Below are 25,862 nucleotides of genomic sequence, written 5' to 3' on the forward strand. Positions count from 1 at the left end.
ATAAGAATTGTTCAACCTGAGTAAGCACATCATCAGTAATTTATATGAAAAAAGAAATTGACTATCTGGATCAATAATCACAACAGATGTGACAAAACGACGATTCCATGACTATCCTCCTCTGCATTTTTGATGGTTCCTCTATTTATTTTGAGCAAAGCAATAAATTACCCAGTTGTTGGTCAGTGTAGTATCTGCGTCATGCCTGTGTCCTGTTAACCAGCATGCTGTTTTGCCAAGACTAAAATATTGTCGCACACTCTTAAGAGATGAAGTCTAGATATGGAAAACAACCACAAGGGGTTCCAAGCTGATGTTTCATTTCTGCAGCAACTCTTGAAATAATACATGCTTATGAACGTGTGCATTTGGAGATCACAAACGCTAGCTGTGGCACCGCAATGTTCACAACAAACAAGTCAGGCAAATTTTTTACTCTAAGAGTTCTGGTTCTCTTTCTTTAAGGCATACATGCACCACGTAGTGAAGAAAAGTACAAACTAGATAAATAGAAAGAATAATTTTGCAAACATCACTGCTGTAAAATGGTGTTAACAAATGGCCACATTAATCCTTAGGACAGACCTGGATTTCATCTGTTGTTACATATGAAACATGAAAATACCAAGCAGCCAGATGAATGAATAAAATTTTCTCGACAATTTAGCAAAGGTGCACACAGTGATACCGCTCCACTGGTCCAGTTGAGTATACTGTTCAGGAGCAGCAGTATTCATATGGGGCGAATGCCTGCACCAAAAATTAGCTACAAAGCACTACATATTTTCACACAAGAGGAAAATTAAATGGAACGGTGGAACCATTACAATTATGCAAGGAGAAAAACTTGCATTCTGCCTACACTTCAATATTAATAGAGCTACAAAAATATCGTAAAAGCTTCTTCAAACCAGCACACAGTTGGCATTCAAATGTCATTGGGTCATTCCACGCCAACTGATCCAGACTTAGTACTCAACTAATCAGCCATCTTCAATTTATTATAAAAAGATAATGCCTTATTGCATTAATATGACAAACATTAGCCAAGCTTCAAGTTGGCAGAATAATATTTCTTGTGTCGTGGCCACCATCTCACATTTCGAAGTCGTAGCCAAACCTAGCGTTGAGAAAGAATTGCAAAAAAAAAACACTTACGCTTGACTATTAAACTTTTCTTTACATAATTAAAACATATTGAGCGTCCATATGCAGTAAATTGAAGTTATTTTGTTTTAAACAAAACATGGAAGAGGTACAAAATATTAAAATTTAAAGTCATATATCAAATTTTATGTGCTCACCGCAGTTATTCCAACTACTTTTCTAAACTGTCCAGAAGGTAAAGAAGGCGATAAAAATGTTTCAGAGAGCAAAAAGCATAAGGCATGTCAGCAAAAGAATTTTAAATTTCAGAAAATTTGCTTTTTGAGACATTTAGGAGAGTCTGTTCCATAATGAGGTGATCTTAATAATATTATGAGAGATAGGAATTTGCACAATGCCATATCATGGCATTTATTTCTAGAAGTTTAATCGGGGCATTTTTGTTTTAAGTCAGAAAACAATTTTGCAAGTTCAGTTCCTGCGTTCATCATCTGACATTTCTCCGTGCCTTCTCACTACAACACATTTTGCTGGCGGCTGCAAATATACATAAAACCAGCACTCCACTGCTCGAATACAATGGTGTGCTGGGCTTCAATGCCGCCAGGTTCGGCACTACAGAAACTTGCTGGAGGGTACATTTACAAAAAGTAAAAATGAAGTGGCCAGTTGGCAGAACTGCTATTGTTCTTCAACACAAACAGTACTGAGCCGGGAAGCACATTTTGCGATCTGATCAATCAGAGCTATAAACGTCTACTACCATGAAAATGATTTCAATTTTTCAGTGGAATGAATTTTTCAACGCGTCACATGCGCAGAGTGCTTGTGTCTGGATTGGAGGAACTGTGAGGTCCTTAGCAGCAAAAGAAAGTATTCACAGGCCATACAAAGGTCAAATACTGGCCCCCTATAAGCTCTTTACATGGGTGAACAAAACTATCAAGTGTGTTGTAGCCCTCTGGGTGCTCCAACAAATGATTGAAGAAAACGAAGGTGAACTCACTAGGCGGTTTTCAAGAGGACTACCATTAAGAGGAATACGCAAGTTCCAGCATATCGAGCCTTTATCTCTCTCTCAATAGTGCATGCTGGACTTACATCAAGCTCGAGTTGAAATCGAAAAAATGTAAATGAACACGCCACCAGACCATTCAAACCCCAAATATGAAGAGCATCCACCTGGAGCACAATGCAGCGAACAAAGCTGGGATTGAAGGCAGGGAAACAAATAGCAAATTTATTTCTTGCTTAAAACAAAAATTGTTCCAATTAAACAATTAGAAATAAACCCCACTGCCATTAGAAAACAAATGAAGCTCACGTCACCTTACAACCGATGGATGACTGTGCCTCAAAAATAGAACTTTTTTGCTGATATGCCTTATTTTTTTCATCTCAGAAAATTTTATCAACTTCTTAGCCTTTTGCTGTTGTTGTGTTGAGTTTTATGACGCATAGGCAACTGAGGCCATCATGCGCCTAGCACAAGGTATTGAAAATGTTTATTGTTGAATAATATAGAAATCTAAAAAAAAACATCCATATATATGGCACTTATTCGTTTAATGGTGGGTTTCAAAAAACTACGTTCAACAACAAACAAATCCGTTTGCAATAATCCTCTGCTGACTACAAACTTGCAAGTATGTACAAATAAATGAGGGCATGGTTAGGCTATGTACCCTGTTTCATGACGCCACTTTATGAAGCAAAGAACGGAAAGTGGGCCAATAGAGAACCTAACATACAACATAAAAAGAAGCTTGCTGAAAAACTTAAACGCACCTTTGCTTCCACACTGCTCATGAATATTTCCCTTGGCAACAAGGTGAAAGCTGTGGGCTCCCAAGTGGGTGTTTCTCCTGCACACATTCATTTAATACCATCATAATTACAGACCGCCACAATTTATTAATTAGGTAACTTTGGCCAAAAAATAACTTTTAAGAACGTGAAAAAGCAATCTAAATATAACTAGCATGAACAGCACAGAATTCTTTATTATGGGTGCCGTTCTAACAACAAAAACCAAAATAGATGGCAGCGTCAAAAATTGCAAAGCTGCCTTATGCACAAACGACCGGCAGTCAGCGCCTGTGGAGCAGACAAATTTAAAAGTTTATCTCAGACGTCACGCTTAGGCAATGCATTTTACGCAGAGATACGGTGCAGTCCCTACGCACAGCTGCAAAAATTACCACGCACGAATGAACCGTAGGGCAAGGAATTTGGCGAAGTAGCGTTAAACGGATTTAAATTTGACAGAACACACATAGTAGAAGTTGAGTTTCCCCTTCCGGTGGCGATGAGAGGAAACTACTTGATGATGAAATCGGGGTTTCTTGATGACCCGGTGGTTCTACTCGCAAACATTCACATTACTCAAGGAAAGGAGAAGGTTAACTATTTATTTAGAACATAGGTAAAAAAACGAGAAGAAACAAAGCAAGGAGAAAACTATTTACATGACTAAATCGTGGATCAGACGAATTCAGCCCCCGCTCAACCCAGAGCGCTTGGTTTTAAACCCTCTTTCTCCGCCCTTAGCGGGGACAGCAACCAATAAGATAAAAAAACGACCCATCTCGCCAATCAGTGGTTAGGGAAAGGAAAACAAGGTCCGCCCACTGATCAGAGATTGGGGAAAAAGTACTGAATAAACATTTGGGAAAGGAGAGGTTGCAATCAAATAGACAAACAACACAAATGCGACTTCCGTTCCCCACGCCACCCACGGCACCACAGACGCTAGAAACATGTGCCGACGAGGCGATGACTCAGGTTGTTGACAGCAACAAAGAGAAGACAGTCGTTAAGGGAAGTAGACAGTCGTTACAGGAATAGTGGGTTTCCGGTCACTCGGCTAATACTCAGCCGTATCTCGTGCGCCCCCGAAACCTCGTCAACCCCTTAACAACCACATGTCGTCAGCTGTACTTGGTTCGCGTTTTTCCCGGCGGGTCATCCCCGTGACGGCGCGGCGTAAATGAGGACGTCCGCTGCACAAAGGGGAGGCAGGGGCGGGACGGGCCCCTTTGTTGGGGACTTCCGACCCTGCTGGAGCGGCCTTCCTTGCGAACACAAGACCAACGAGTTCGCGGAATGGTCAGCGAACTCCACAGTAGAGCTCTTAAGCAGCATGCGGCAGTACTAAGCAACATTCGTTTCGTCAAAACAAAATCAGCTATGTGCTAAATGATTCTCGGCAAACTCTGTTCAGCGCTTGCTACTATCCCTAGGATACAAGAAAAGAGCGACCTGACGCACTGCAGATCCTGCAGACGCACTGCAGACCTGACAGGCCCTGAGACCGCTCTTCCATAAAATATCCTTTGTAAGATGGGAACCAGCATGCATGAAGAAATAGGGCTGCTTACCATTCGAGGCAGGTTCGTGGTAGTGCTGATGAGCTCTACGTCTCCAAATCACTGCAACGCTCGTCTTTTTCATTAACGCCGACTTCAGGACAACAGTTGCTACCTTGCAAATACATTCTGGCTTATCAACACGCGCACATAATAACTTCGCCCGTGCTTTCTGACTTCAAATTTTTACAATGTGAGGAAGCGCCGCCCTTTCTGCCATCTAGAACAAAGAAACGCATTCGGCAGAGCGGCTGCTTCTGTCCTTATAAGTCATATACGGCACTTGGACAGCAGTGAACGAACATACGCACTTTTCCAGTTATATATGCACACTGAAAACACTACAGTTCACTATGGTACCTCGAAAAACGCGGTCGAAAACACGTTCTCGTGAACCGCTGAAGCGCGCAAAACACGACGCCATGACGAGCAGGATGGAAAAAAAGAGTCAACAAAGGCCCGATGATACCGGTGGCCGCCTGACGGCAGAAATTCAGTTTCGCTTTCAGTTTTCACTTGCAGAGTGTACGGGAACTGGAATGCATTTGCACCATCGGAGCAGCATACACAGCGATTGCTAACAGTTGCCACACATGGAAAATAAGAAGCGATTAAACATGATACATTTCTTCGGATTGAAAAGTTAAAATGTATTGGCCCCCTTTTCGATTTTTATTATTTTCACTCCAGCTGCTGCATTTCGATGGTGGCAAAATATATTAAAAAAATTGTAGCCTATGTCGTCGTCGAAAGGGGAGGAGAGCATGAAATGTATGGCAGGCAAAGCATAGCACATTCTAGTTCGGCTCCCTCCCAAACAGATATCCCGGAATGCTCCCGAAGAAGTCAGGACGTTGCGTTCGGGTAGGGTTACTTCACTAGGTCGACGTATTCGGTGGCAGTGTTGTTGACACGGAACAGGAGAAGTGCGGTCGTACGGCAGCGTTCGTGCGAACACGCGTAACATGGATCTGTGGCATGGACCCAATGGCCGTTTTACGTATTCTTTCTTGGATGCGTCTTGTCTGTTTGCTGTTTACCGCAAGCTGGGGCGCAGGCGCCTTCTCAGCCTCCCGTCTGCACGCGCGTCGTCCTGGCGCCGCGGCTTTCCAGCAGAGAGACCGCTCTGCTTACGCGCTGCGCTTGTAACCCGAACATTCTTCTAAGGACCCGTGCAGGGACGGTGGCAGGGCATTCGTGGTGAGGTGGTTCACAGAGGGGGGAGAGGGGCTTGAGGGTGCCGTGTTATATGTTGGATAGGCATAATGCCACTAGGTCTGCAGCATTGGTCTTCATAACATTAAATGAATCAACAAAACGCAGCGGTGATTGAAAGCAACACATACCGAAGAGAGGGCGGAATGCGGACTGCAGGGTCGGATCGAGCGCGCCGGTTCCGAATTTAGCGGGAGGACGGAAATGTTCGCTTCACTTCTAGCAGTGCTAACTCATGTTCTCTGTCCGGTGCGCTGGGGTGCATAGACGATGTTCGTGAGATTGCCCAGGACGGGAGCTGAAAGCAATAAATGCCTAAAACGCCCGTGCGTTGTGCAATGCAAGTGCACGTTAAATAACCGCGGATTGCCGAAAATAGTACGGAGCTTTCAATTACAGCGGCTCCGATAGTCGAGGTTTAGCTTTCGGACATGAAACGCCGCACACCACAACATTTAATTTTATGCGTTGAAAAGGCACCTCCAGCTACTCGTTCAGTCTTAAGGAGCTGCGTTCGTCAAGCCCAAATAAAATTTTTGTTTTCCCCACTTTGATCTTACAGTTTCTTAAGCTCTTCTGGGGACCTAATTAACTTCAGGTCTCCACAGCTGCCTTTCTTTCAGTTGACACAGCGGTTTTTCAAGAAATAGCGAAGTTTGGTCCTGTTTCTCGTGCGTGATTTGGTGAGTAAATCAGAATGATTTGACGCAGACAGTACTCCGATTGAAACATATTGTCGCAAGACGTCAACGTAATGATTTCTCTATTCACTACGATACAGTCGTAACTGCTTTTCCTCCATATGGATTTTGCACAGGAGCACTTTATTATAAAAAAAACCAAATGAACCCCCCATGCAAGCAATAGGCATTATTCGCACAATTTTATTGGTATTTGTAATAAGACCAATCTCATTTTTTTAGGCTGCAAGTGAACCAAATTTTTCTTCCTGCTGCTTGTATGTTCTCGGCTGGAGAAAGATTTAAACCATGCCTGTAAGTGAAATCCTAACGAGCGCGTACTATCGACACCATCAGCGCGTTTGTACTGCTTTCATACTTAGTTAAGTTTCATCTCCCGTGAAATGTTGCCTTAAGAATCGCGTCGATGCATTAGTAAAACGTGGATAAAATGCAGAACATGCATGTTACTGCTTCACATATGCATGTGATGTTGTCACAGTAGCTATTCCATAAAGCACACGAAGTAGGGCTATATTTTGTTTTTGTTCCTTCATTTTTCCTCCTCATTTATTTGGACAAGCAGCACTGCGGTGAAGCCAGCTTTACGTTTCTGAAAGGAACACCCTTGCACCTCGACGGCACTACCAGGAGTATTAGGGACACATGCACCCGCTCATGGAAACTTCTAACATCCTTGGGTGCAGGATGAGAGCATGTGCAATAGAAACTCCTAATTTGTAAGGTGCAAGGGTGTGCATAGAATTATGCTCCTTTTAAAGGTGTGAAATTTTTTTGCAGTGTACCAGATGCTCTTCCAAAGGCTTCTACATTGCCACACTTTCGGTCTAGACGACGTTGTTGGCGCTTGCGGTCTGCTGCTCTGGCCTTCTTCTTTTCTTCTCTTGCTTCTGGCTTCGCTGGTGGTGGCGCGCACGTGGCGCTACCAGCACTGGTGCCATTACCATGACAACCTTCGTTGTGACGTTACCATCACCCGTCGCTATATCGACGCATTTAGTTGTTTTCTTTGTTTTTTCGGTATAATTGGCTGTAATTAATTAACTGACCACTCTACAGTCATCAAAATTGGCGTGAGGGCTATATTTTGTCCCCTCTCTCTGAAACTGCTATCCGTTTCCTGCTATCCTGATTAATTGCCGCGTTGCTCGTGGAGGGCAGCGTTACATCGGACGCGCGATTATGAGCCATTAATTGAGTCGTGAGAAAGAACATAAGAAAGTGAAAGATGGAGGAGAGGATAGGTAAAGGCGACTGCCGTTTGTCCCCGGTCGGGTAAAGCCAGAGGTGCCGTCTACGAAAAGCTGGGGCCATAGTGGTGTTGCCTCCGCCGACGGGCCTTAAATGTTCAAATGCTCGGCGTCGGCTCAACCAAACCACTAGGATCCCCTTTTTCTCCTACACGGCGATGTCATGCATGGCTAAGCGCTTCTGCTCGGCTCCTTAGTGGCGCACTGCTCACCATCATCCCCTTGCGGGGATGTCCCTGCAGATGTTCGCGAACCCTTGGTGCCGCACTTCACCCACACCTGTAAGTAGCAGATGCCTCTTGGGGTGGTCATAGTCAGGGACAAATAGTTATGTATTATCTAGAGTGTATTAAAACAATCATGAAAAAAAAGTTTGAGGGCAAGAACAGTCATCTGTAATAATAAAAACGCTATAAATAAAAGAAGCGCTTAAATGCACACAATAACATGAATTAAAAAAATATTTAGTAAAGAGACTCATCAAGAACAACTTGAAGTGGTGTGACTACCGCATATATATAAAAAATAGAGCCAAGAAAGACTATTAAAAGGTATTGAGTATGCAAGCACTTCAGGACAATGAAGTACTATATTGCAGCCAATATTGTCGCCACTGATATGGACCTCCGGGATCAAAATTATTTTTAATAGAGGACATTTTTTCATAGTCTCAAATTAATACAATGTTGAACTCTGCGTAATTTATGGTTCCAGGGTGTTTAGTTTTGTCAGCATAAAAGGAAAGAATGAGTCCCAAAACAGTCAGAATGGCATAAAAAGTTATTTAAGGTCGGTGAGTGTTTATAGCGTGTAGATAATGTATCTACTATGCTGATACACTTGGATCTATCCTTATTGAGATGGCGATGCACGAGTTCGCAGAGAAATTTCGATCCTGCTACTATGGCGCCGTTTTTAAGGCAGGATAACAGATTTTCATGTGGGTCAGTTGACGAATCAGCCATTCTTTATTTGTGAAAATATATCTGATACCGTTTCTTTGTAGCCCTTCAAGTTTATCTTTTGTTCAGTATCTGGAAACCATATGACTTGCGCGTATTGTATTGCTGATCGCATAAAGGTTTTATAAGCCAGCACTTTGATTTCCGGCGGCGCCCCTCGCAGTCACCTCCTCAGAAGGAAGTCACCTTCGTGAAGCGCCTCCTGTGGCGTGATTGGCATGACAGTCTCCTCAGAAGTTATTCGTGAGGATCAAGACAAGGCATTTACAGTCGCTCACTGGGTTTAGTAGTTGACCAGACATGGGAAGGGAAAAGAGGGGCTTGTTATGTTACATACATGAGGGAACCCAACAGTCAGCGAAACCAAGGAGGATAAGGGATATATCTTTTTTAAAACAATTTCTGGTGTTAATCAATTGCAGATTAATGGGATAATTCTTTTAATGATAATTGATTATAAAGCATTTTCTGTGACTGTTGGCTTCCGTCATCTATATTGTTAGTAGTGTTGTTAATGCTGTACGAAAAATTTGACGTTCCTTTTTTCTCGTTGTTTGGTAAGAAAGCGGATTTTTTATCATTTAGTACCATTTGCCAACTCATACACCAATTTGATCCAGTTTCCAGGGTGCTGTATAAGCCGGTCTGATCTTCAGGGGAATTACTTTCACGGTACACTATGCAGTTCTCTACGAACAGCCTTGTGGTTACATAGATATTTGTCGGAAGGCTACTAATAAAGATTAAAAATAAAATCGGAGCCGAAACTGATCCTAGGCGTACACCGGAGGTAACGGATATTATTGGTGAGGTCTGCTTATTAACTTGTGCTAACAAATAATGATTAGATAAGTAGTCATGAATCCAGATTAAAAAGGGGCCATCACCTAATGAGCCCGCCGCGGTGGCTCAATGGCTACGGCGCTCGGCTGCTGACCTGAATGACGCGGGTTCGATACCGGCCGCGGCGGTTGAATTTCGATGGAGGCGAAATTCTAGAGTCCCGTGTACTGTGCGATGTGAATGCACGTTAAAGAACCCCAGGTGGCCGAAATTTCTGCAGTCCTTCACTACGGCGTTTCTCATAGCCGTAGTCGCTTTGGGACATTAAACCCCCATACAACTACAAAAACCATCACCTAATGTGGGTTTTAATTATTTTTTTTGGCTTTACGTGAGAAACATGGCACAAGGTTTTAGAAATGTCAAGAAAAGTGAGGTAGGTTTATTCCCGCCCTAATACTAAGGAAAATGTCTTGTATTAGCTCGAGCAGTTTGGTGCCAGTTGATAGTACTTTTCGATAACCATGCTGAACGGGTGATAAGAAATGATCATATTCAAGATATCTGTTAATATTTCTAATTACGAGGTGTTTGAGAATTTTAGGTAGAGATATCTTGCTCCTCCATTTGTGTATAATGATGAGTAATGGCTGCATTTTATTCGCTTTGTGTTTTAGCGGTTGATAACAATTTAATAAACAATATAGAAAAGTATTTCGCTATCCACTGGGAGCACCGTTTGGAAAAAAAAAGTTAATTATAAGGCCCCATCAAATTATTTGTGTCTGGGCATAGTAAAAGGATTAACATCGCCATTTCGGTTACTGAGAGTGCTTTTAAATGTTTCGTACTACTGCAAGAGTCTTACTGAGGAAATCTTCTGTCATCTTTTTTAAACACGAATTGAAAGTTGCTGTCCAATTTATTCGTCATATTCAGTTTTTGTTCTTCACAACCGAAGCTTACTTCACGATATTTAGGTTTGTGGTGTTGCAAAAAAGGAAATTTTTTAGGATGCTGAGGATAGTGACGATAAAATGATTTCTTCTGGCTGCCATTATTTCCTATTTCATGCCGTTAATGGCGCACTTAACCCGGCTTTTCCTTAGGCTTTTTGCAATACCTTGCACTTAAACTGAACAAAGATATTTCGCGTTATGCAAGTATTGTAGGTTCCTTATGATTTTTTTTTTACTCAGCCTGTATTTACGGATGCAAAACACAATGTTTGAACTTGTGCCACATTGTCGCGACAATCTGCGTTTATATCCTTCGACAGTTTTTTGAATGGTGTCAGTTCTTAGATGTCAGGATAGTCTAATACGCTAGCTCAAGTGATTTCAGTATGACTAAAGTGTAATGTTGCGTCAAGGATTATTTCTCACCAGAAGCAATGATACCGCCTGGTCTACCATATTAAATCAGGGAAGCTAGAATCGCCCTGCAGGATTAACTATCCCTCTCAGAAATTATGTTTGCCAGGAGCAAAGAAAAATGCTGATTGTTTCACTGTTCCATTGCATGCGAATATAAACATAAAAGAAAAGAACAGCGAAAAATTGAAACTTCTTTTCATATAAAACACTAAAGTAAATTATTGAAAGCAATAAAGAGTACGTCTTCACTGCAGAACAGCTACCATAGTGAGCTTTCACTGCACATTATTTTCAGGTGTTTCAAGTTTTGCCTAAAGCGTTCGCCGGGAAAGTTCATTTTAACTCCCCGTGATATTCTTTTCGGAAACGATAACGTTTGTGAAATAGCCGGTCTGGTAGACAGAGGGCTGCATTTATATCGTAATCTCAAAACAGGGTACCGCTGTTCGGATTCAGGTAGCGTGACTAGCCGGAGAAGAGACGAGGACGATCAGAGGAAGAAAACTGGGAAAACTTTACCCAAGCACTATTTACATTATGTACAAGTAATGGGCAACTGAGAGCGCTTCTCAGTAAAGAGAGCTTCTTAGGAGTCGGGAGTCTCTGATACCTCTCAAAAAGGGGGCTCTCTTGGCATCAAACCAGCAGCTCCTTAAATACTCTTCGCATTTCCCAGATGCCTAGCTGGGGAATACAGTTCGAAGAATGATGTCCAATCACATGATGGCACTGATAGTACCACTTACGGCAGGGCGGTCCTGATGTTTCTTCGCAGCTCGGTCGAGGGAAAGGGAACAGCAACCGGTCACGTCGTCGTCCCCGCGGTCTCCAGGTTGCCGCGCACGTGCGTCCGCACCGCGCCCATGTTGACCCGGAGGGCAGCTGCATGACACGAATGCAGGCTGTCTCCCAGCAGGTATGGAAAGAGCTTGTACTGGTGACCGAAACGCGGAAGCTCTGTCGAAGGTGCGGCACTCGGGCAATTGTTCAACCCCAGCGTGACTGAAGGGGACCACACTGATACCGCACTTCATCGTGGCGAGGACCGGAACGAATACGCTTATGGTCGTCGCTGGCATTCCTGTTCGAACACGTGGGGACGCTATTGTCGTCGTTCCCTCTGGCAGTCCTGCAGTCACGTCTCCCTCAGAGGGCTTACCCACCCCCGCGGTGGTCTTCAGGGAATCCTCCCCATGCCCAACTTCGCCGAATTCCACAGCAGGAAGTAAGCGCGCGCACAACAGCACCCCCGCCGCCAGATATTGCGCCCGGAAGATGAACTGCTCGCACGTAGCTCGGCTGACTGGGCGTGCCAGGAACCAGATGCCCATTGGGAGTCTTCTGATGGCTTTCAGTGTCGAAGCTCGGCATCGCTTCCCCTCGTCAGATGGCCGTTTTGGGAAATTCTCTGCAATGCTAGCCAAAAGGGATCACAGACGCCAAACCGCACCTGACAAAAGCACGTGCCGTCAGAACCCACTCATACCGCCAGACCAACACTCAGGGCCAAAACTGCACTTAGCAAAAAAACTTCAACTAAAACTTGAAGAGATCAAATGTTTTGCCTGAATGAACACATGGTGTCTCCCGACGAGTAGTATTGATAGGGCACCTGTCCAAGGCGTGTGCTCCCGCTCGAGGCGCACTTGGATACGAAAAAAAATTGCTAAAATGAAATCAGGTTGGTGCTTAGAGGGCACGTGGTACGGGAAAAGGTGACTTGATTTATCCGACGTGGCGTTCAATTTTGCCCGCCCCAATACCTAGAGTCAAGCTACGTTACACCACTCGCTCTTACTTATCCTTGGCCGAAATAAGAAAACGTACTCCTAGGTATGTTACCTGATCATGAACAGCATTACTGCGAAGAAAGTGGGATATATTCGCTCTCCATTAGGAAGAGAATATGAAATAAACCTCGAAACTACAAATTTGGGGGACATCCCCTTTTGTAAAATCTTTAATAGCTAAAATTCTCGCCTTAGCCCGTCGGCATTTGTGTGGAGCGTGCCTTTCTTGTAGCGAACCTCGAAGCTGTGGTGCTGGAGTGCCAGGCTCCACCTCAGTAGACGACCATTTTTAGGCGACACATTGTGCAACCAAGTCAAAGGGCAATGGTCCGTTTCTACTGTGAAACGGGACCCGGAGACGTACCATGCCAGTTTGTCTATCGCCCACATGAGGCATGCGCATTCTTTTTCCGACGTGCTATACGCCTCTTCCCGCGTGCTGAGCTTGCGGCTCAAGTAAAGGACAGGCCGTGTGTGCCTGCCATCGCTTTCCTGGCAAAGAATAGCGCCTGACCCGTGGTCGCTGGCATCACATTGTATGATAAAGGGTTTCGAGAAATCTGGCGCAGCCAGTATTGGGCGCTCGCTTAGGGCCGTTTTAAGACTCTGAAACGCCTTCTCTTTCTTTTGGTCCCAAGAAAGATTGGCAGGCTCACTTTTTCTCAGCGCGTCGGTCAGGGGGCTGGCTAAATCAGAGTAGCCCTTTACGTAATGCTGATAATAGCCTGCTAGGCCAAGAAAAGCCCTGAGTTCCGATTTTGTGGTTGGGCGACGGTGCTCCACCACGGCAGCCACGTTAAGTTCTGCAGGTCTGCGTTGGCCTCGTCCGACCACGCGCCCAAGATAGTTAACTTCGGCGCACCCCAGGTCAAATTTTCCCGCCCTTACCGCTAAACCAGCCTCAAGCAGTCGGCTCAACACAATACGCAGATGTTCAATGTGCTCCTCCCAGTTTTGTGAGAAAACGGCCACGTCGTCAATGTAGGAGAGAGGGATCTGCAAGTCCCCGCAGCACTTGGTCCATTAACTTTGAAAAACAGTACGGAGCATTTTTCAAGCCGAAGCTCAACATTACAGGGCGAAACGTGCCCGCAGGGGACACGAATGCTGCGTACCTGCTGGCGCGCTCAGTGAGTGGCACCTGCCAGTAACCACTAACTAAATCCAGTGTGGATATATATTCTGATTTAGCTACTGTTTCAACCCTCTCCTCAATGTTCGGAATGGGGTAGGTCTGGTACACTGTGATTGAATTCAGTCTCCAGTAGTCCACGCAAGGTCTCGGATCTTTGCTGGGACCTCTACAATAATCATTGGTGACGTATAGTCACTTTCACAGGGCACTATGACGCCAAGTTCGCACATGCGGCGGATCTCCGTCTCAATGATTTCTTTTTGTCTTGGAGAGACACGGTACGGTTTGCTCCTGATTGGGTATCCGATGGACAGATGAATGTCGTGTTCGACGAGGGTTGTTTTTCCTGGTTTGTTTGAAAACACCGCTTCAAAGTCGCGGACGACGTTTTTCATGTCTCCTCGTTGATTTTCCGACAAACGTGGCTCTCTGTCGATTGAATTTAGCAGCTCATTCGCTGCCTGCTCGTCCTCATGTATGACATAAGGTATGTCTGAGATCTCTTGAAAGCTGATGTTCTTTCTGTCGACTCCCTCGCTCACCTTATTGCTTAGATCTCTTAACGATGGGTCGTTTTTCTGCTCCGCAATAAGTGCTTTCCTATCAACCTTAGTGAACTCCTCCCAACAAGTCGAAGCAGGTGTTATTGTCGAACCCTGCGCGTTGGTTCCTGTTGCCCCATTCTCTACGGAATCGGCAGTTCCTTGGATATCATGAGCTACTGCTTGTTCGGGAACACCTTCATGGTCATGCTCATGCGGTTTAGAAGGATAAGTTTTTCTGCAAGGATCCCCTGTTGGTCGGGAGAGAGGTTCGGTGCCTGCTCATTTATCGGAGAGCAGTCGAGTTTCTTTGCGAGCTTTCGCGATCGAAAACGTGTTAGCGCCATGCAAGCCAAGCCGCAGGTGAAAGATAAACCTTTTTCTTTCAGCAGCTGCTCGGATTTGTTCGAAAACAGGTAGGGCAGGTGTGTCGGCAAGTTTGCGATAACCGCCGCTTCTGTGTCTAGCCTGCCAAAAGTCCCCTCTAGGGTCACCTTCGCTATAGGCAAGCATGCACTCTGTTCTTCGGCGACCTGCTTAATCCAGGCGCATTCGCCGGTGTAGTCCGTGGAGGAAACACAGGACGGATGAGCAACATCCATGGTAGCCGCTGAATCCCACAGTGCCCTGTATTTCTTGCCATTTATAACCACGTCCCGCATGTATGGCTCTAGCAATTTAAGGTTTTCCTCCGACTCTCGCATGCACTCGGACGCCATCTTTTGCTGTTTGCAGTTCACTGAGATGTGACCCTCCTTGTTGCAATAATAGCAGACAATGGGCTTTCGCGCTTCAAACGCGCGAGCTCCAGGTGCCTGCTGTTTCCGCGATTTGGGTGACTCCACCTTGTTTTCGCTACCTACTCATTTTGATCCCGCGTCCTCTGTTCGGCGATCTCGGCGTGCTGGTGGCACCCTTCGGTCAGGGATTCTCTTTAAATAGGTTTCTCCCTTTCCTAACCTGTTATCGTACCCTGCCTTGCTTTGGAGGTTTCGGCGAACGTAATACTCGTCTGCGAGCTGTGCTGCTTTGTCTAGGTCTATATCTGTTAGCCTATCTTGCAGCTATATCCTCAAATCTTCTGGAATCGAGCTATAGTATTGCTCTAGTGCGATGCACTCCAGTACCTTGTCTTGACTTCCGTGCACCTCAGCGGTCTTAAGCCACTCGTTTAAGTTGACTTTAAGCCGGTACGCGAAGTCAGTATGCGACTCTCCGCCTTTCTTTGCGTGCCTGAACAGCTGCCTAAAGGCTTCAGCAGAAAGCCGGTACTTTCTAAGCAGTGCGCTCTTTATCTTCTCGTAGTCATCACACTCTTCCCGTCAGAGGCGAGCCACCACTTCGGCCGCCTCGCACGGAAGGAGAGGAAGTAATTTCTCAGACCAAGCGCTCTTGTCGATGTGCACCTTCCCGCATGCGCGTTCGAAATTTACCAAAAAGAGTGCAATATCGCCTCCCACGCGGTATGGCGAGACGGGATCCTGCAGTCTCTTCCTCCCTTGATCCTCCACCGAAGCTACAGGGCTAAGACGCGCCACATTCTCTCCATTAGACGCGATTTCGAGCTCCTTCATTTTTCGAGCATGTTCTCTCGCTTTTTCCTCTGCCTCACGGACCTCCCGTCTCTCTTGAGCCAATCGAAGCTCTTCTTTTTCTTTCTGCTCGCCCAATTCGCGTCTTTCTTGTGCCAACTGAAGCTCTTCTTTTTCTTTCTTGCGGTCAACAACCGTTTCCAAAGCCTCGTCGACCTTCTCAGTTGTCACCTCCTCCTGCCGCATAACCTCGAGAATCTTTTTTTCTATTCGCAGAACGTAGTGAAATCCCCAGCTCCTTGCAAATTTCGAGCAGGTCCTGTACTTTTAACTTCTCCATCGTCAGTTCCAACATGCGTTAGCAAGCCTACTAAAACAAAAGCACTAGCTTGAAGTGGACAAAGCAGTTTCCCTAAATCAATTTCCCAGGCAACAGGAAACCGCACCTAGCATCTGCCTGTGCTAGTGCGGTCTGGCGAAATGCACGGAAAACATTGGGCACTCAGCCTGCCAAGGTATAGCTGACGCCTGTCAGTCCCGTAGCTGCCGAGGTTCATTGGAGCCCGTAACTTCACGTGGACGTCCCACAGATGCCATCCAGTTGTTCGGATTCAGGTAGCGTGACTGGGCCGGAGAAGAGACGAGGACGATCGGAGGAAGTAAACTTGGAAAACTTTATACAAGGACTATTTACATTATGTACAAGTACGGGCAACTGAGAGCGCTTCTCAGTAAAGAAAGCTTCTTAGGAGTCGGGAGTCTCTGATACCTCTCAAGAAGGGGGCTCCCCTGGCATCAAACCAGCAGCTCCTTAAATACTCTTCGTATTCCCCAGATCCCTATCTGGGGAATACAGTTCGAAGAATGATGTCCAATCACGCGATGGCACTGATAGTACCGCCAACGGCAGGGCGGTCCTGATGTTTCTTCGCAGCTCGGTCGAGGGAAAGGAAACAGGACCTGGTTACGTTGTCGTCCCCGCGGCCTCCAGGTGGCCGCGCACGTGCGTCCGGACTGCGCCCATGTTGACCCGGAGGGCACCTGCATGACACAGGAATGCAGGCTGTCTCCCAGCAGGAGTCGAAAGAGCTTGTACTGGTGACCGGAACGCGGAAGCTCTGACGAAGGGGCGGCACTCTGCAACTGTTCAAATCCAGCTTGACTGAAGGGGACCACACTGATACCGCACTTCGTCGTGGCGAGGGCCGGAACGAATAGGCTTATGGTCGTCGCTGGCATTCCTGTTGGACACGTGGGATCGCTTTTGTCGTCGCTGCTTCCTGCATTCCTCTTCGAACACGTGGGGACGCTATTGTCGTCGTTCCCTCTGGAAGTCCCGCAGTCACGTCTCCCCCAGAGGGCTCACCTTCCCTCGCGGTGGTCTTCAGGGAATTCTCCCCATGCCCAACTTCGCGGAATTCCACAGCAGGAAGGAAGCGCGAGCACAGCACCGCGCACAACACCACATCGTAGTGTTAGAACCATGTTTTGCTCCCTTTCTTCTCCTTTTCGTTTTTGTCGCCCTCTAACCCCTTGGAGCAAACGAAGCAGTGCCGTGTGGGTACCACGGAAAGTGACGACAAACGAGACATGGCGTCAAGCTATTGGACACCCTTCCTTCCTTATTTCGAATGCGAAGATTAAGGTTTCGAACTGTCAAAAACTCCTAAGTGAGCTTTATATGATTGTGCTTCCCTTGTGTAAATAATAAAAAAAACACGCCGAGATTTTCGTTTGAAGGCGGGAAGGAGACACATCTGAACTTTTCTGAACACGTCCACTTGAGCACACCTTAGTTTTCTGCTCGTTTCTGTGCACATTGGTCATCGCGAGAGCCGTCACTCTCACAGGCTAGTGGCCTGTTAGCTTTCAAATTATTTTCGGCAAGATTTGCAAGTACGGTTTTTTTTGTAGCGCTATATTTTGAAGGTAGCTTATGCTTGGAAGTAACGGGACCACCAAGCTCATCCTCGAAGGGGTGGGAACCTGTCCGAGTGACGACGTGAGATTTTCGCCTTCGGGAGGACCGGTACAAATTGCGTGGACGAACCCAGCCCGTCTTCGGTACTCATATTGTGTAGCAGTCCCTTCAACTTGTTTATACATGTAGATTAAACCTTCAATGCCAGAGCGCATCGGCTGTGATACCGAGTGTAAAACTGAATCATTTTTACTTCTGCTGGGTAAGGTGCAAAAATTACTAACATGACTGCAGAAGCGGCCTTTTCCAGTATACATTTCGCAACGAGAGGTCGAACTGTTAGCTTCCAGAGTTGCGGGAGGCCTACTCAGAGATACATTCATGCAAAATATAACCCTAACAGCGAAGCACCGTATTATTTCTGTAGTCATGAGGCAGAATTGCTAGTTGACGGCGCAGTTTGAATTTAGGTCCTCATTTACTGTTTGCGAATTTGTAATTGCGAGCTGTTTTTTTTCCTTCCTCATAAAAGAATTGTTCAAACTTGACATAATGAAGTTATGCTATAATCATGTTTTTATTAATAAATCTCCCAGTTCCTATCTGCCTTTAGTGAAGGTGCCATTCGTAATGAAATGCAGGAAAGTTCCCAACATTTATCGACCTACGTTTGCACTGCCCTGGCATGACCGGATTAAAAGAGAGGTCATAACATCACAGTCAGACGAGGCGTGGCGATCGGAGGATGATCACAAAACTAATACTTTTCAAAATTTTGCTTAAATGCCTCCAACGACTGGAAGAACCGAGAATACAGTTGTTTTCTCTTATCAAAATGACCACGGCTTCATCCTGTATCTGGCGATCTTTACGTACAGGCGCGGGCAAAAAACGTTAGCACAAGCGACGCCAGCAGAGCGGCGGAGACGCATCCCGCGGCTGTTGCTGCGCCGAGGTTTGGGAACACGCCTGGCACTCTTTTTACTGGCGGGTTCGTATATCGTAGCCCCTAGCGTAGTCATCTGCCGCTCCGCTGGCACATCACCTGTACTTATGCTTTTCGCTCGCGTCTGTAGACTGTAATTTGGGGGCGCTGCCTCGAAGTCCCTGATCTCGCCTGTGAGCCACGTTTCTGAAGGAGCACTAAAGTCTGCTTCGAGGCCGAGGAATCAAGTGCTTCAAGTTTCTATTAGGCTGCGGGAACTTACTCTTATACTAGTGTTAGCGGACCTTCCGATGCGCGGCGAGCGCGCGCAGCGGAAAAAGCGCAGTTGTCCGGCAACCCTGGGCGAGCAGGCGGCTAGCAACCCCGGGGAGGAAGACAGGAGAGGCAAGATGGACGCTGGACCGTACGCACCCGTGTAATCGCTCTAAACGTAACCTTGTTAATAAACAGTTTGAAAAAGTAATAAGGCATCCTGCCGTTAATTCGCGCCCCAACACAAAGATAGCCTACAAATCAGAAGTGGGATTACCGCCTCCGAAAGCCTGGAGCAACGGGAAAAAGGCAACGCACAACGACGCCGACTGCGTGAAGACGGCACCGGTGAGCCTCCTCCCAATACTCTGATTCCTCGAACTGAAGCGGTCAGCTAGCAGCAACCCCTACAGCATCGCCATGTCCCAAGACAAGGAAATAATCAAGTCGCTGACGACGCTCACCGAACAACTAGCCCACGTACAGCTGTTGCAGCCCAAAACCAAGGCAACGCGCAAGTTACAGCAATGCCGGACTTGTCGGCATCCATTCCCGCCTTTCTCGGGAACCGCCATTGCGGGGACCGGAGCGAGAGAGAGCGCAAGGGAGTGGATATCGAATGTCAAGATGGTGGCGGGGCAGGCCGGCTGGAGGGACGGTGTCGTTTTCGCTGTTGCAGCGTCGAAGCTCAGCGGCACTGCCTTGAAGTGGCACAGAGCAAGGGGGAAGCAGCTGGAGACCTGGGAGAAATGGGCGGAGGAGCTGCAGAAGGTCTTTCCCGACGACGAGAGCAACCCACTTGCCCTCTACGAAAGAATGCTCCGTCGTACGCAAGGTCCACGCGAGTCCGTTGTCGACTATTTTTTCGACAAGAGTTACCTCTGCACAAAGTGCGATGTCAAGGAGGACACTTCGCAATGGAACAATTTGATCATTGCGGGCCTGCAGAATGCAAACCACGCTGCGATGCTGCGGCTTAAAGCAGCAAGCTTCACTACATCCTTGGAGCTGCTTGAGGCGGCAAAAAGCCTCGAAGCAGGGGAGGAAGCCTACCTCAGCTCCCATGGAAGCCACCGGCCACCCAGCCAGGGCGGAAGCAAGCGTGTGTCGACCACACCAGAAGGCGTGGAAACGAAGCCGAAGCAGATCGCGCACGGTAGCGCTGAAAGGGCCGCAGAACCGAAATGTTACAGATGCCGGAAATACGGTCACGTTGTTAAAGACTGTCCGATGCCTGTTCACCGCACCAACAATGAAACCACAAAGCCGGGGGCTGGACAGCCATCACAATACGTGTCTGCGTCATCGAGTAGCGAGCTACCCAACATTAAGTACGTGAAGACTGCGGTGGTCAACCAGAAGAGCTATGATGCGCTCGTCGACACCGGAAGTTCAGTCTGCACGATCAAGGCATCCGACGCCATGGGTTGTTGCTCTTGCTTCGAAGAAGACAACCTGGAGTTGTATGGATTTGGCCAAAGCCCTGTCAAATGCCTTTCAAGATTCAGAACAACAATAGAGATAGATGGCGTAAAAGGCGAAAACGTCATGCTTCATGTCGTGCCGGACACAGCACAGCACTTCTCTGTAATCATTGGTCGCACGTGGACGGAGTTGCCTAACATCGCTTATGTCAAGGTAGACGACACCTTCAAGATCATGGACAAGAGAGACGATACATTCGGACATCTCGAACCTTTCACCCAAAACCAAGCCTTAAAAATCACTACAAAGAACGACGTAGCCCTCGAGCCACGTTCAGTGAATTTCATCATGGCAAGTGTAGACCTTGAAGGCGAGACTGACGTCCTGTACCAGCGAAAGGGTACGATGACTGGAAGCGTGTTTCATGTTGCCAGCAAGCAGCTCAGTGTACCTGTGGCAAACACTTCCAACTTCGAGAAGGTTCTGAAGAAAGGGATGAGCCTTGGTCGAGTAGAAGAAGTAAATATAGACACGGCTAAGCTCAGTACAACAAGCGAAACAATGCAAGTGAAAACGGCAACTGCGGATCCGATTCACGAGAAGGATGTTGCAACAGGCAACGACGTGACGACGAAGGAACGACAAGACCTACTCAAACTCCTCAACCAACACCGCGAGTGCTTCGCAACGAATATTGAGGAGCTAGGCTGCACCAACCTCATTGAAATGGACATTGTCCTGAAGGAAGGAAGTATGCCGGTTTCTTCTAGACCCTACCGAACAAGCAAAGAAGAGCGTGAAACTATACAGAAAATTGTCAGCGAGTGGAAGGACGCAGGAATTGTGACGGAGTCACGGTCACCTTACGCAAGCCCTGTACTTCTCGTGCGCAAGAAAAACGGCGAACCGAGACTTGTAGTCGATTATCGGAAGCTGAATGCACAGACAGTCAAGGACAAGTACCCCTTGCCACTAATTGATGACGCTGTCGAGCAGCTCGCAGGAAGCAAGCTCTTCACAACGCTTGACCTTGCGCACGGCTTTCTTCAGATCCCTTTGAAGGAATCTGCAAAAGAGAAGACCGCCTTTGTGACCCCAGACGGAACATGGAAGTTTGAAAGACTCATTTGTGGACTTTCGAATGGACCAACAGAGTTCCAGCGCCTTATGAACACTGCTCTGGGAAATATTCGCAATACTATAGCAGTATGCTACTTGGATGACATCCTTGTACCTGCGAAAAATTTTGAAGAGATGCTAGAAAGGCTGACGAAAGTGTTCCGAGCTCTCCACGACGCAGGACTGACACTCCGACTTTCAAAGTGTAGATTCGCAGATCACCAAGTCGAGTACCTTGGCTTCGTCATCGGTGAAGGTGGCGTGAGACCGGGAACTGATAAAGTAAGGCCAATCGATGAGTTCTCAGTGCCGAAAGACCTTCATGAAGTCAAGAGGTTTCTCGGGCTCACCAGCTTCTTCAGACGCTTTGTCCCGCGTTACGCAGCGCTGAGCGAACCGCTTAGTCTGTTAACTCGAAAAGGCGAGGCATTTCACTGGGACCAGGATCAGGAGGACGCATTTCAGGCCCTGAAGAGCGCATTGACATCACATCCTGTGCTGCAGCTCTACAATCCGAAGGCGAGAACAGAGGTGCACACCGACGCCTGTGCTAACGGGTTGGCGGGCATTCTTCTGCAAGCGGACGAGAATGACGTCCTACACCCCGTCTACTACGTCAGCAAAAAGACCAGCCCAGCTGAGAGGTTCTACCATTCGAGTAAGTTGGAGCTGCTAGCAATAGTGTGGACCATCGAGAGATTGAGACCGTTCTTGATTGGAATCGAGTTCACCCTTGTGACTGACTGTCAGGCTCTCGTCTACCTGAATGCCACAAAGACGCTCAAGCCACAGATAGCCAGATGGTTTGACATGCTTCAAGAGTATACCTTCGACATACGCCATCGACCAGGTTCGAAGATGGAGCACGTTGACGCAATGAGTCGCGCTGCAGTTGAAGACCCAAGCGATCCGTGGGATAACGTCATCGCCGACAAACTGGACATGTGGATGACAATCAGTTTGCACGACCAAGCTTTGATAATTCAAAGGTCAGACAAAGAAATTCGTCGGATAGCTACAATTCTAGAGGAAAAGTCATGCGATCGAACTGCAGAAGAACGCGCCTTGGCACAGAACTTCGTGCTGAAGGAGGGACGTCTGTTTCGCGAAACAGAGGCAAACGGCAAGAAAAAGTTGCTCTACGTTATGCCTAAGTCCATGCGAAAAAGCCTTTGTGTTAAGTTTCACGACTTGGAAGGTCACTTCGGGCTTGATCGCACAATCGCAAAGATCAGCGAAACATACTGGTTCCCAGGGATGCGCAGGTACGTCCGTGAGCACATCAGACGGTGTTTTGAGTGCCTGATCTGCAAGGTGCCAAGTGGCAAGGAAAAGGGACTCCTGCACCCCATCCCTCCTGGGCGGCGACCGTTCGAGACCATTCATGCAGATCACCTGGGCCCATTTGTGAGAAGCAAAAAGGGAAACAAGTACATCCTTGTCGTCATCGACAACCTGACAAAGTACGTGAGGCTCTTCCCTTCACGAGACACATCGGCAAAAAGTGTGGTAAAGTCTTGTGAGGACTTCACCTTTAGTCACGGTCTGCCGGAAAGGATAATAACCGACCGAGGAACGTGCTTCACATCAAAGGCATTTGAGGAATTCTGCAAAGCCAGGGGTATCCAGCACGTGCTGAACTCAACGAGACACCCTCGCGCGAACGGTCAAGTTGAGAGGGTCAACCGAACCCTTGTTCCGACCATCATGACCACCATGGACGGAAACGACCAGCGAGAATGGGACATTGGATTAAAGGGTGTCGAAGCTTTCCTCAACACGTCCTACAACAAGAGCACCGGAAGGACTCCGTTCGAGGTGCTTTATGGCTACAACCCGAAATTTCATGACGGAGCGTTGCGTGAGATTGCAGAGACAGAAGATAATGTCGCCTGGACGAATCCAGAACAACTTCAAGCTGAAGTGCGAACGCGTATACTGGATTCTCAGGCAAAGTACAAGAAAAGGTTCGACATGCGTCACTGCAGTGGAGACACGCTCAAGGCTGGCGATGTAGTCGTCATGCGATGTGCGCCTGAGCACACCGGCGAGCCGACAAAGACGCAGCCTCGCTACAAAGGGCCGCTGGTTGTCACCGAAGTTAAACCAAACGACACGTATGGAGTCGCAGCACTGAAGGGGACACGAAGCAGGCACTACGCGACAACGGCTCACATCAGTTCGCTAAAAACATGGTCCACGTCGAACAAAGACGTTGAAGACTTTGAGGAGCCTTCGGACGAAAGCGAGGGCGCTTCTGATGCCAGAATGGCCGAATGTTAGCGGACCTTCCGATGCGCGGCGAGCGCGCGCAGCGGAAAAAGCGCAGTTGTCCGGCAACCCTGGGCGAGCAGGCGGCTAGCAACCCCGGGGAGGAAGACAGGAGAGGCAAGATGGACGCTGGACCGTACGCACCCGTGTAATCGCTCTAAACGTAACCTTGTTAATAAACAGTTTGAAAAAGTAATAAGGCATCCTGCCGTTAATTCGCGCCCCAACACAAAGATAGCCTACACTAGTTATTTAGAACTCCCTGATTAACGGTGAGGACGCAGTGCTGCCGCTGCACCTTGCTCTTATTTTTCAATATGAGAAGCAGCCGAGTCGCTTCTTATTACTTCGATGTCATTACCTTCATCGTTCAGTTTGTATAACTGTCTGTTTATGGGTACTTTTTCGTAGGCTAAGGAAACCGTTTCGCCGATTTTTGTTACGAGCTTTTTGCAGCGTCAGAATATCTTCGTAATCTCGCAATCTCGAGCTGAGAGGTCTTGGCTAATTGCAAAGCCACACACTAGTTTATAGCAGTCTTTTAGCACTTTAGTTGTATTACCAGCGTCAAAGACCTTTTGTTTTATCGGTGACGCTTCTTTTTTGTCTATGGTTTGCCAATTTTGACAGCGTACTTCGATTCTGATTGTAAGTAGATCATTACACAGGACCAAGCTGTTTTTAACTTATGTCAGGATACCTACTGCATTACTAAGCACGGCCCGTTCTAACGATGCTAGGGGCTCCCATGCGGCACAAAAAATGTCTAAAATGACAGCGATCATATGACCAGAAGGAGTGTACGATGGGGGGCTAGTTGGTAATCCATGAACTAAGAACGAAAACCACGCAAAGGACGATACACAGGGAAGAAGTAGACAGGATGAGCGCGGACTTGCAAACAGTTGCAAGTCCGCGCTCATCCTGTCTACTTCTTCCCTGTGTATCGTCCTTTGCGTGGTTTTCGTTCTTAGTTCATCATATGACCAAACGCTCCGCGCTGAGCTTGGCCGGTCAATAAATATAGTATAGCGTACAAGCGCTTGCGTACAAGCACTTGGCCGGATGTTACGTTGTGTGTCACACCGGCGCTTTCAGTTTAACGTGCGCAACACGAACGGAAACAGCTCTAACGACATTAGTGCCATTAATAAAACCATAAAAAAAATTTCTACGGCACGCCGTTCAGAAGCTTTGACTTGCTGTCACCAGATGGCGCCACAGTATGTTACGCGTCTAAGGCGCTACGCTAGCCACTCTCAACTAAACTCTGGCTGCCAGTACGGGCGGCAGTGCGCGTACGGTGCGCCCTTTGCGTACGTAAAGCTTTTGCGAACGCACAGATGAAACTGCCTATCAACCTGCGATAACATCGCACAGCGCATTGGTCTGTATGTGTGCCTGTATACCTGTGTGCGCAATATGAGCAGGAACACAGGAGCGCGTGCATGGCACATAGCGTCAAACCTTCCTTGTGACACCATTTCGCAACATTGTGGAAAGGGTTCTCGCTGTGTTGCCAAATTCTGAGAAAGAGAAGAAGGCACCTCCCTTTCCAATTTGTTTCTGAAAGCGGCTGCCGCATATCGTTGCAAGTAGGGTTCGAGACTATCGGGCACGCGCCCCTGTGTTCGCGCTCATATCGCTAATGATAATACGCACAGCGGAGGTGCGAAGGAACTCCAGCGGGAATAAATATTTAGGTGGTTTGGATGCACGAGACAACAAAAATTGTATACAGTGCTGATGAAGATATATTTTTATGGCGCAAAGGCATCTGCGTCCAAAGAGCGCCATGGCACAAGGTATTTTTCGATTACTGATGGTGCTATCAAAGACCCATTTCCCAAGCATTTCACTCGTCATAAGCCGAGCACCAGGCCAAGGGAAAGTTTGCACCCATTGTATAACCGGTTGGTACCCGGCGACACTGGGGATCGAAACCCACAGCTCCCGCATGCGATGCGGATGCTCAGCCACTTGGCCACCGCTGCGGTATTCGATATAGTGCCGCTTCGTATAAATAACATTATATGCTGAACACTTGCGGGCGCCAGGTGAAAACAAAATAAGCGACGCGTTTTGCCTTCCGTCTGTCAGCTAATGTGATTGATTTCTTGCCTAATTTTGATGGCTATGCTTGAAGAATCCAAGTACCAGCACCTTG

General features: G+C 47.2%; 1 protein-coding gene across 1 annotated transcript in view; it reads right to left on the bottom strand.

The window, feature by feature from the left end:
* LOC144116329 (tachykinin-like peptides receptor 86C) overlaps positions 1-25,862 on the bottom strand; it is a 669,775-nt gene that overhangs the window by 341,333 nt on the left and 302,580 nt on the right. The window lies entirely within an intron of this gene.

The sequence above is a fragment of the Amblyomma americanum genome, chromosome 1 (assembly GCF_052857255.1).
Source record: "Amblyomma americanum isolate KBUSLIRL-KWMA chromosome 1, ASM5285725v1, whole genome shotgun sequence".
In the NCBI taxonomy this organism is placed as follows: Eukaryota; Metazoa; Arthropoda; class Arachnida; order Ixodida; family Ixodidae; genus Amblyomma; species Amblyomma americanum.